Here is a 13,236-nt window from a genome sequence, read left to right as displayed (position 1 = left end):
ACTTACTGAGTTTGATGTCCTCTGGGCAGCAGGTCGAGCATGATTCCACAGAGTGTGATAACACTGAGATGTGCCTTCCTGTGGTCACTGTGAATATCTTTTACCAGCCAAAGGTTAACTCAGTCAGACAGATTATTTCTGCCTCACACATATGTTTGTGGAAGGAAACCTTCAGCCTGTGCACTGTGACTTTATTTGTCTGAGCTCTCTGCGGTCATGCCTACAAATATTAATCACTCAGCTCACAAAACACCTGTTCAGTAGGGAGACTTTCACATAACAAAACAATTTAGAGAAGGTAGTTTCATAGAGGTGGCTGTCTCTGAGGGAGCCAGACAGTCCTGGTGTCACTCACATATGAATATTACAACCTTCAGTGTGTTTGTGCTGTAACTCCTCTGCAGGGACGAGGAGGATGTCCTGCAGGATGATTAAGAATTCCCTGCTGGCTGCTGGCTGCTGCATTAGTATGGATGCTGAGTAGGTGAAAGTCTTCTCTTGATGCTGTGACCCTCAACTGCTGTCAGGTATGGGAGACGCCTCCATCCAAACAACAAGTAACTGCAAACACTTTAGGAAAACAAAAGCAGGAAACTCAAAAGTAATGAGACCACAGAGAGTCCAAAAGTGCTTCCTCATTGTCTAGACACCTTATAGGCCTGTGTACTTGCCCCCTCCAACACACACACACACACACACACACACAATCACTCTCTCACACACACTCTCTTTCAACCACACTATCACTTCATCGGCGAGTTCATTTCCATTCTGAGCGCTCCGTGCTGGTGGGTCAAAGCCCTGATTGTGTGGAGAGCTGATGGAGGCAGAGACTCTCACTTCCCAGTGCCTTTATTATGGAGGAGGAGGCTTCCCTCGGGCTCCCTGCTCTTACATCACAGCCATAAACGTATTCATAGCAGCCACACCAGCCTCTGAATTGTTTGAAATGATTGTGGTAAAGAGGTGTTGGAGCAGGGAGGTGGAGGAGGTAGAAGAGGGTGTTCCATTAGATACAGTTCAGTGACTTGGGTACCTTTGTTTCCCCCCAGCCAGTGTAATTTGACCATGAGCAAAATGTGAGACAGTCATGTTTATTTTCCATCCAGCTGCCATCATGGGAGAGCTGAAGAGAATGAACATGAAAAATTCATCACTAATCAATACAAGCAGGTTTTCATGTGATTATACTGCAGGTCTCTATGTATGAAGCACATCATATAAATACAATATGATTATAACCGGCCATGATCATGGACAGGTTTGGGCCATAGTTCTCTCACATTATTCTATTATAATACCATATTTACTTTATTTTGTTTTGAAAAAACAGACAAGAGCTGAGATTTTATTTTTGCCTGATGTCACTCAGGTCAGAGTCAGCTGAGGCTGAAGAGTATAAGTTAGAAATCTGACAGTGTAGATCTAAAAGAAGTGAGTAGTTCTGCTTCATGCTTACTATAGACACTGGCTGAGCTGGTTAACTTCCTGTTGGCTCTCCACTAACTTGAATTGAGATAAAATGATTAAGTTTAAAGAAATAAACAATAGTGATGAAAAACCTTGTTTCATATTAGTTTTTTTCACCCATATCTTGATTATAATTGATTTTCCTTTTTTTATTACATTTTAAATCAAAAAAACAAATATCACCTTTATTCATACATGTGATTTAGCAGAGGTAAATGGAAAATATGACCCTTTTTTTACAAAAATGGTTCTGGCTGTATTGATTTAAAAACCCAATAATGTGGTGAGTTCACCAGACACATGAACACTGGCTGAATAACAAACATATGAACACATTCATTTATTTAACCCTCCTGTTGTCCTCGATAGAAGGAAGGAAGGAAAGGAAGGAGGGAAGGAAGGAAATGAGGGAGGAAAGGAAAGAAGGAAGGAAAGGAAGGCAGGACGGAGGACGGAAGGAAGGTAGGATTGAGGGAGGGAGAAAGGAAGGAAGGAAGGACAGAGGAGAGAAGGTAGGGGGGAGGAAAGAAAGAAGGGAGGAAGGAAGGAAGGAGGGAAGGAAAGAAGGAGGGAGGGAAGAAGGAAGGACAGATGGAAGGAAGAAAAGGGGATGGAGGAAGGAAAGAAGGATGGGAGGAAAAAGAGAGGAAGGAAAGAAAGAGAGAAGGAGGGAGGAAGGAAGGAGGAAGGAAAAGAAGGAAGGAAATGAGGAAAGGAAAGGAAGGAAGGATGGAGGAAAGAAGGAAGGAAGGGAGGGAGGGAGAAAGGAAAAGAAGAAGGGAGGAAGGAAGGAAAGAAGGACAGAGGAGAGAAGGTTGGGGGAGGAAAGAAAGAAGGGAGGAAGGAAGAAAGGAGGGAAGGAAAGAAGGAGGGAGGGAGGGAGGAAGGAAGGAAGGACAGATGGAAGGATGGGATTAAAGAGAGAGGAAGGAAAGAAAGAGAGAAGGAGGGAGAAAGGAAGGAAAGAAGGAACATTCAAAACAGACGGGGTCAATTTGACCCGGGAGGATGACAGGAAGGTTAAACATTAATGTATTTATCTTTTAGTCGGTCATTTCATGGGGGCTGTGAGCTCAAAAAGATGCATTCACTGTCATAATTGTGTGTGGGTGAAAGTGCCTTTTGGGTCATTCTGTTTCTCTGTTGGACCTGTAAGTAGTAAATATAGAGTTTGGACACTATATCAAATTGGCTTCACAACCTGGTGCTCTTCCTGGGGGCTTGGTACAGTCTAGTGAACTGAGTCAAGTTGCATTGTGGGTAATGTAGGCACCAGGTTTGACCAAGAAGAAGACTGCACCAGTCTTTAACATGTTGTGGAGTGCGATGCTAAATTTATGGAGTACTCTTTCAACATACTAAATGATTTAAGTTGCCTGATTAAAATGACAGATCTTGCAATTTGAAAATTACAATCACAATTTTTCCACATATAAATAATGAATTATTTTGCCCTACTAACAGTTACTCAAGTATTATACATATCACCACATTTATGTAGAAAATGCATTCAAATTCCGAACACCCCTCCTCCTGCAGTTACCCCAAGACCAAAGTCACACAACTGCCTTCATAGCTCTGAAAATGTGTTGTTCTAATGTTCCTTAATGTTACACTGTCTACATTTCAACAGCATTTTTCAGTCGTCTTTCTCAGTTTAAAGACTAAAACAATGTTTTTGTCTTTCAAAATGGTCAATGTGTCAGATTAGGTCAGAAGAAGAAAACAGGCAGGAGCAGTCCAGGCTTGACTCATTTAATCAGCTGATCTCAGTCTTCAGACAGCTGATTGTTTGAATCGTGTGCTCTTGATTAGTTGGAACAAAAACCTGCAGGTACACAGCTCTTTATGGAATAGTTTGGACATGTCTGGATCAGGTGATTCTTTCCATGGCAGACTTCACATTAGATCTGGACCAATCAGAGCTTGTTTTTTAAAAACAAGCTTTTAATGTAACTGTTGAGGTGATCAATCAGATTCCAAGAACTAACTTCACTCTTCCACCTGTCAGCACTCAAAGGGAATGTTTCTCTGTAATCAGGCTTTTCTGAATGAAATTGAAGTTGGAACCAGCTGTGATAATAACTGAAATGACATAAAAATCTGTGTTCCTGTTTGTCAATGTAACTAAACATGTAGAAGTGGGCAAACTTGTCCTGAGAAGACAAAAGAATTGTGACATGCTAGACTTTTTGTGGTGATGCAGCATCAGTCTTCCTTTATGACACGTCAGGTTACCTGATGCTCTGCTTTGTTCCAGACACCCCTCATGTGTAAGGTTGGTCCACTGTGTGTAATAACATGATGTCTGAATTTGAAATGTATCAATACAGCTGTCTACATTACAAACCTAACTCAAATGCGCAATAATGGGACAACTTGGCAATACTGCTTTTGAGCTCGTAAATGCATTTTTAATAAATAAATGTATTGATTTGGGATTATTGTGTACATGTGTGTGTTTGTGTGTGTTTTTTTATATTTAGGCATGGTACAGCTTAGTTCATTGTACTTCTTGTGCAATGACAATAAAGTCTATTCTATTCAATTCTACACTATCCTATACTGTTCTATGCTAATCTATACTATACTATTCTATTCTATTCTACACTATCCTATACTATTCTATGCTAACCTATACTATTCTGTTCTATTCTATTCTACACTATCCTATGCTAATCTGTACTATACTATCCTATACTATTCTATTTTATACGGAGGGGGGAAATACTATACTATACTGTACTATACTATACTATACTATACTATACTGTACTATACTATACTATACTATACTATATTAAACTATACTATACTATTCTATACTATACTATTCTATTCTATACGGAGGGGGGAAATACTATACTATACTGTACTATACTATACTATACTATACTATATTATACTATACTATACTATTCTATACTATTCCATACTATACTATACTATTAGTTTCTATTCTACATGCAACTGAAACCCATCTGCTGTCAGTCTCACACTGTCAATCACTAGATCTCAAAATTGAAGTGTAAACGAAAGCTATACAGTATACAGTATGTAATTACTGTTCTCACAAATATGGCTGATATCCAGAGCCAGTATATAATAACTGGACTCTGATGTGGCAGGAGGATGAACATAAACTGTCCTCACTGCTCACAGTTGATTTGTGTTTATGTCTCTTTGACTGGGGAAAAGTGCACCGCTAACATCAGTTAGTAGGCAAGATAGCTAATTATCTGCTCAGCTGCAGGAAATTAAACAGCATGAAAACATACCTGCAAATGTCACTTTGGTCCCATAAGATGTTGTGCTTCTTGACATTTTCATAAAATGACATTCATCTCATAATGAGATAATTCATGTTATTTAAATTACCCAAATAAGCCTAAATAACCCAAATAGAGAATAATGATCCATAATAATAACAATAAACAACCACCACACTTATGGTTGATTTATACCTGCAGAGCATATAAATGAACATCTGAAGCCTCTGTCAGGTAAATCTCTGTATTCTACAGTACACTGAAGATTTTACCCATGAGAACTTCTGGTATGTAGATGCACTTCACAGATGTACAGAATTTACTTCCAGTAGACTAACTGCCATGTTAGTGAAACATATGGAGGCTGTAGCTGAAACAGTTACACAAACAGATGATAATGAGCATGCAAAAAAAGCATGCCATTAATATGATATGCTACATGACTTAACGTGAGCTCTATAAACTCCTTAATAGGCTCTTGCTGCACTTCTGAAATTCAAGGAACTGATTCAACCTTTCACAGCTGTGATGGTGAGACGTGTGCATGAACTGAAGATAAAAGCTCTCATATGAAGACATGGACACCTGGGATGTTGGATCATCACAGCTCAGGGACGCATGCACTCCGTCTGATCACATACTTCGTGGGTCATGTGAAGGCTGCCAACGTGACCTGACTCTGAAGCTCTGGGTTTGTGCTGAGACATTGTTTGTGTGGTGTTTGGCATCACTATGCATGGACGTTTCAGCCGGAGGGGGGAAATATCAGCGGGGCGGGTCAGGGATGGAGAATTGTTTTGTTTGGTTTTTATGGGTTCATGGGAATGTCACTGAATGTTAGTGCAGTGGGATGAATGACAATCCATCTCCTTCTACACTCTGATGTTTACTTCACTCTGACCCTACGGTGTTGACAGAATGGAAATGATCAGACAGCATAATGCAGATGATGCAATGCTTCGCTGGAATAATGTGAAAGCTATCAGAGTAATGAGGTGACACTGAGGCTCGACCCCTCTTCATCTGTCTCTATTTGTCTGGTTTTCCAGCAGCCATCAGAACAGAGCCTTTCATTTCATGTTCTGATTTCCCACTGCTGGAGCCACAGGAATAAGTACTCAGATACTTTACTAAGGTAAAACGTGCAATACTCCAGTGTATTTGAATAATAAAAATATACACTATGCAGAGTCATGGGTGCCGCCAGGGATTTTAGGCCCCATGAAGAGATATCACATTGGGCCCCCACCACACATAGGCAACACCAACCATGTGTTTAACCACATCTGTACCTGTGAAGGCTTGCAACTCTCTTATAGTCCAATACTAACTGTACAATATCTAATGATATCTAGCTCTGATAGGAGACAGGACTCAACCATTTGTTCCTAATGTTCCTTAATGTTACACTGTCTACATTTCAACAGCATTTTTCAGTCGTCTTTCTCAGTTTAAAGACTAAAACAATGTTTTTGTCTTTCAAAATGGTCAATGTGTCAGATTAGGTCAGAAGAAGAAAACAGGCAGGAGCAGTCCAGGCTTGACTCATTTAATCAGCTGATCTCAGTCTTCAGACAGCTGATTGTTTGAATCGTGTGCTCTTGATTAGTTGGAACAAAAACCTGCAGGTACACAGCTCTTTATGGAATAGTTTGGACATGTCTGGATCAGGTGATTCTTTCCATGGCAGACTTCACATTAGATCTGGACCAATCAGAGCTTGTTTTTTTAAAACAAGCTTTTAATGTAACTGTTGAGGTGATCAATCAGATTCCAAGAACTAACTTCACTCTTCCACCTGTCAGCACTCAAAGGGAATGTTTCTCTGTAATCAGGCTTTTCTGAATGAAATTGAAGTTGGAACCAGCTGTGATAATAACTGAAATGACATAAAAATCTGTGTTCCTGTTTGTCAATGTAACTAAACATGTAGAAGTGGGCAAACTTACAAGGCTTGCAACTCTCTTATAGTCCAATACTAACTGTACAATATCTAATGATATCTAACGGTGATAGGAGACAGGACTCAACCATTTCATTTAAATAGAGGGGGTTGTTTGGGCATTACAGGGATTTTGGATGGTTCATTTTTGCCAGAAACAAGAAAAATGAGGAATTAGCTTAATTAGTATATTGTAACTAAAATATTTTATTAATATCTATTAATGATTCTACTTTTTTTTTTAAAAATAACTAATATTCCAGTATGTTTTAGGACCCCTGTCAGTCAGGGCCCTTCAAATCATCCTAACTTTTCAGCCCTTTTGCACCCCTGTGCAGAGTTATATAATGTAGTATTTCATATAAGTATATATAAGTATTTCACTCGGCAGAAATGATTTCTACAGATTACTGAGCAGTTTAATCTGCAAGTGTGTTGTTGTTTTTTATTCAAAGCAAACACAGCACTCCTAATTATCATTATAATAAGAACTATGCCACTGTATGCTTGGTCTTTACACTTGTGATAACTGATTTTCCACTTGAGGAAGTTGTGAACACATTGTCATCATATCATCACCTTTCAAGTGGATTGAACTTGTTAGCAGTGGTTTATATTTCCATATTCAGCAGTTATGGAGCAACATTATCATGCATTGTGGAGTTGTGTTTGTGTCACTATGGCTGAGCAGGTAGTGTACACTGAGAGTCAACCAAAACAGTCCAAGTGCATTCAGACAGTTAAACAATGAGTAGAAACTGACTGTGAAGCTCCATAAAGAGGAGCCGCTGAGTCACTGATCATTCTCTCTAGCTTCTCTGTCAGCTCACGCATTGTTTATAAAAAATTTAAATTATAGCCACTGTAACCCTTACATACTGTTCAAGGTCCAATTTGACCCTTTTTTGAAACATGTGAGAGCTGTAAAAACACCTATACACATTTCTTTAAGCCAAACTTTCCTAATGTGACTCACAGTGTACAAAAATTGAAATAAAATGCATCTTTTTTTATTTTTGTGCAGCTGATACACACCCAGCTGACACCTGACGTTAATGCTACATTAGAACAATGTTGTACTCCAACGTTGGATTACCATTGGATTATGATATGGATTTGACAATTGGGTTTACATTAAAACCTAACGTTGGCTTGACGACAAGATCCAACGTTAAATAGACATTGGATTTTGTACGTAGGCTTGACATCATCAACCTAGATGTTGGATATTGGTTGCATGCCAACACAATTTAAAACCAATAAATACTACAGTAAAGTACAAGTACCTCAAACTGTACTACAGTAAAGTACAAGTACCTCAAACTGTACCTAAGTACAGTACTTGAGTAAATGTACTTAGTTACTTCCCACTGATGGACCAATGCCTTCCTGGAACAGCAGGAAAATAGAAGTTAGTAAAACACAGTAGAATCATTTGGAACATGGTTGATTTTGATCAAACACACAGAATATGTTACATATGGGTGTAAACATGCAGCACCTCTGGAACTGCCTTTTAAAACAAGTAAACTAAAGCAGTTTTTCATTTAAATGATCCTCATTTAAATATCACATAAAAGAGTGTCAAAACAAAGAAGGATATGGCAGCTTGCAGTAAATTATGAAAAATGAAGAAACAGTACAAATTCAAATGAACTGAGCAAAACACACATGAGATGTGTGACTACAGCAGCTCTGGGATTGATTTTCAGTTTGGCCTTCAGAGGGTCACAGTTGGTGTAAACTCTCTTTATTCTGTGTTGATTTTTTCATCACATGTGAAAATCACAGGGGCTTAAATGAATCCCCCAGTCAGAACAGTGAAAATGAGGACTGTCACAGAGTTGCCTGCTGCATTTGGGTGCAAATTGCTAATGACACTCTGACCCCAGCAGAGGTAGTGATATGCCTCCATGTTTAATGGAATAATCAATTGCAACATGGTAAACAGCATTCAGTCCAAAACAGACAGACATGAGCAAAGGAGCGCTATCTACATGCTTTACATTATGTGTTGCAGGGTAAGGTAAGGTAAGGTAAACTTTATTGATCCCACTAGGGGGAAATTCAAAATTCAAAATTAACTTGTAATGGTGAAGTGATACAAAATCAAAATCAATATAATATAGAATAAAATACTACATACAATAAACAATCTCTAACATAATCTGTCTCTGAAGTGTGCAGTCTTCCTGATTAAACAGTGAGGTCAGTCTCAGTCTTATTAGTGGGAGTAGGAGGTACTTGGGTTTGTGGTGCTGTACAATCTGATGGCTGATGGTATGAAAGAGACCCCCAAGTGGATTATTCTAGAAATATTAGACAGGGCTTGAAATGATCAACTAAGTGAATTTAAACTGTTGTTTTTATTCAATCTTCTTGTTGTTCATTGCGTTGTACATCCTCATGCTTGTAGTCCTGCTGAATTATGCTGCACCTGCACATTTATAACACATTATAATTTGTATGTTTAGATTAGCTGTTATTTTGTATGCACACTGGTTAAATAAACATTTAATTAGTGTTTTGTTCCTGAAGTGGCTTAAGGTGATGGAGTGACTGTTTCTCCTGAAAATGCTGTCAGTAGCTGGACGTGATGAACATCATAAATTAGCTAAAGTATAAAAAAATATTAATTTGAAAAAGCTTTGGCATAATATTTTCATGACCATTTAGAACAAGCACCTTTACCAATAATCTTGTTAAATCTCGTGCAAACCAGCAATGAATCTATCTACTAACGAGTACTGTGTGTGTGTATGAAAGTCTAATATGTTATTCCTCATATGCACAGTTTATTCTAACTCAGTTCTACATTCACTGTCCAGCTGCCAGAAATACTCTCACAATACTTACAGTACAAAATGTGGATTCGTCCACTGCTGAAAGTAGTCCTTAAAAAAATGCACTGTTTGCTCCTGTTTGAGTCACATTCATGAAAAACCATAGTAATCAGCTGTTTTATGACATAGCATAACTTTTTAAAATATATATATAAATTAAACTATATATTTGCAAGTCCATGTAAATTAAGAATAAATATGTGTTCTGAGTTTGACATACCACAGAAAAGTGTGTTGTTAACCACCCTGCCAAATTTGAATGATTAAAAAAAATCACCAAATATATGAAATTAGTCTTCAAAGTTGTGTGAAAATCAGCCTCTTTCTCTGCTCCCAAACGCTGTGGGAGTGCCCGCCAAGTCCGCTGAAACTCCGCCCCCTACCAAGTGTCACCTGTCAATCAAAGTCACCACCTCTACCAGAAACATGGACGCTACGTCTGAGAGCTTTCTGCTGCTAACTAGGCGGCTAACTCGGCGGCTAGCTCGGCAGCTAGCTCGGATAACTGTAGACTGTAGTAGTAGTAGTGTGTGCTGAATGTATTTATACCTCTACAGCAGCAGGGGCGGGTTTATGATTTTCAGACCCGCCCACTAAATCCTGAACACAGAAATATTGAAACACAGTTTGTGAAGCCCAGCTCCACAATTCAAATCTAAATGGTTGAAATGCTTTTTACACCTTTTTCAGAAATACATTTATGAGTTTAGAAGAAAATGTCTGAATTCACTTTACACATTTTTTTTTCAATAGGAGCCAATGGACTTGGAGATGAGGGACCCCTGCATATATTGAGATTCACACTTAATACATCTGCACATGGAAATTCTCAACAGTATGAAATATGTATAGAATAACATCAACCTCATATTTAAATATGTCTACGTATGAGTAGGAACACCTTGTTGATATGTACATATTTCCTTACTGTATTGATGAAAAAAACATAAACCTGTATGCATTAGGTTTCCAACATAGCATATATGCTGCTGCATATTATTTGTATATTAACATCATTTTTTAGAGGACAGTCTTGCGTTGCTGCACCACTCTACATAAACCCACTGAAGCTTTCACATTGCAGTGACGCAGATGAAAGTGTGTGAGTGGGCTGTTCACTCATTTCCATTATGCACCTCTTTCGATTATCTTCAATGAAGCCAAATGGAGTTTATGTGTTACCTGACTATCAGTCAACAGACAACGGATATGATAGCAGCTTTCTACTGTATATTTATAGCTTGCCAAAGCAAGGTGACATTGGAAGATTGTTATTGCAGCAGCACTGACTCTGTTTCATTGGAGTGAATAATAATTCACTATTCCCCTACAGGGACAGCATTTAAAACAAATCACTATCCCCAAATGTAATATCTCAAAATAAAGCATCCTCTGCTCACCAACCGTATATCATGTGTCCATTTCCTCGACCATGCATCAAATGTAGCATCACCTGACGATCTATTTAAGTTGGTATCATTTGTTTTTCCTCCTGTGTGATTGTGATATCATTTGATGTGAAGTCGTCTCCTTCTTGCTATCTGCTGAACAAACTTACATGCTCTCCTATGGCGTGTAAGGGCATGTTAAAATTTACATAGAAACACTGCATGAATTTTAAAGAAACACATCAATCAGCCGTCAGTTGCATTGTTTCATGAACTCCGAGATGGAACCTCTGGAGATATAAATGAATATGTCATGTGTTCATATACAGTAACAGCATGTGAAATACTATACTGTATATAATGAAAAGACAGCAGCTGAGAATAGGATGAAAAAAAAGAGACTGCTTTGTAAAGATGTGTCACTCTATCATTTCCTATAATTCAGAAAGAAGCAGCAGCAGTCCCTGAGCAACTGCTGCAGAAGAGCTGTGTTTTCATTTGAACTGTCAAGCAAATTTTAACCCTTACATAGTGTTCATTTTCTACACCCTCACAGTAGTACCTCCTCATAAAAAGTATCTATATCAAATGCACAGATGTGTTTAGAAAGCATCAATAGTTGATCTGACTGATCAATAAATGTGATTAAACCTTGATTCATGTTTCAGAGAGCAGAGAGAGTGTATTTTTTTCATTTATGGAGAAAAAACAGCTCCTATCACACAATATCATGTCCTATTTGACCTAAGACATGAAAATGTAACATAGCAATAATGATGGAAATGTATTTAATGTAAAGGTCATTTATAAGATCAGAACTTTATGGAAGTGTGGGGTTTATTGTAGAACCATCAGTCTTCACTGCTACATCATAAAAACTACTATCTTATTAAAACTATTAACTATTCATTTCACTAAAACACATGGCAATAGATACAGAGATCATTTGACCCAGAACAGCCTCAATGGACAAACATTATACAACAGTATAATATTTAAAATATTTTAATTTGTTTGCATTTTGCATTTTGCACTTGGGCCACAGTCATCAAATTTCAGGGTAAAAGACATTGACAATGTCAAAACGAGTCAACTTTGACCAGAACAGTATGTAAGGGTTAAACGACATCAACCAGTGTGGATCGCATAAACTAAGCCATTGAAAGTTTAATGATAATGATTATGCATGGATACGATCCACAGAGTACAGGAGGTAGAGGTTGTGAACCAGAAACAAAACCAGTCACCTTGGCCATCTATTAGAGAAAAATGGAGAGTTCTTCAGAAATCTGTTTAATTGGGCCAGTTGTAATTATGCAGCTGCTACCAGCCATGCTTTCATGCATTATGGGAATAGCCAAGAAGATACCAACAGCTGGAAACAGCTGATCAGTCAGAGTTGAACATGCAATACATCGGAGCTTAGTTGGCAAAGCACATTAACTCTTTTTCGAAAAAAGGGAAAAAAAAAACTTTTTTGTGAAACTTCAGGTGTTTTGTCAAATTTTGCCATTTCCATCAACCTTTTCTCATGCCATGCATTGATTGATTTCCCCCTCCAAGTAGGGTTCCATTACTCAAGTCATGTCAGTGCTGATATCAGTGCTTCCCCCACTGTATGAGGAGCCAAATAAAGGAAATCCAGTTTATCAAGTCTGCTAAACACCTGAGTGAAGGACACAGCACTGCAACTGTCTACAGTGGCAAATGTTCTCTTTTCTATACACAGGAGATTCAAATGGTGACAACTGCCATAAGGAGTAAAGGTCATATGATAATGACTGTGAATGTCAGTGCACTTTTACCAAGTCTCTAATGGCTGACAGTAAATGTGAAGCTGTAACTAGCCTGGTGGTGCTCTGCTGAAATGCTATTTCTATTCACAGATACAATGCTGTTTGACTCCTGATGCTTTGTCAAATGTGTCTACACACCATGTGTTACATAAGCAGCAACAGATGCATATTCACTGTTCAGGTTTGTTTTCACCAAGAACACTGTCCTCCATAACTATCATTTGAGAAAAAACATCATCAAAGTTGAGATTTTTGTCAGCTGCAGTTACTAAGGTCAAAATTACACTGATGTTTAGTTTTTAAGTCAACATGGACAAGAAGTCCTTAACATGCTCAGAATTATGGAAACTTTGATCTTTTAGTAGATCTTAAATTGAGATTACTTTGTCATATCCAACAGTTCTGGAAGGTGCTGATGAATGATATTGTGACAGTTTAGTTTGAAAGGTAACCAGAAACTAAATGAAATGATGTTTGGTTTGGAAGTCTCAATCTTAGATTCACAGAAAGTGATTTTGTGGCCACTAG

Source organism: Scomber japonicus, chromosome 23 (assembly GCF_027409825.1).
Source record: "Scomber japonicus isolate fScoJap1 chromosome 23, fScoJap1.pri, whole genome shotgun sequence".
Taxonomy (NCBI): domain Eukaryota; kingdom Metazoa; phylum Chordata; class Actinopteri; order Scombriformes; family Scombridae; genus Scomber; species Scomber japonicus.
Note: the sequence above shows the minus strand (reverse complement) of the source record.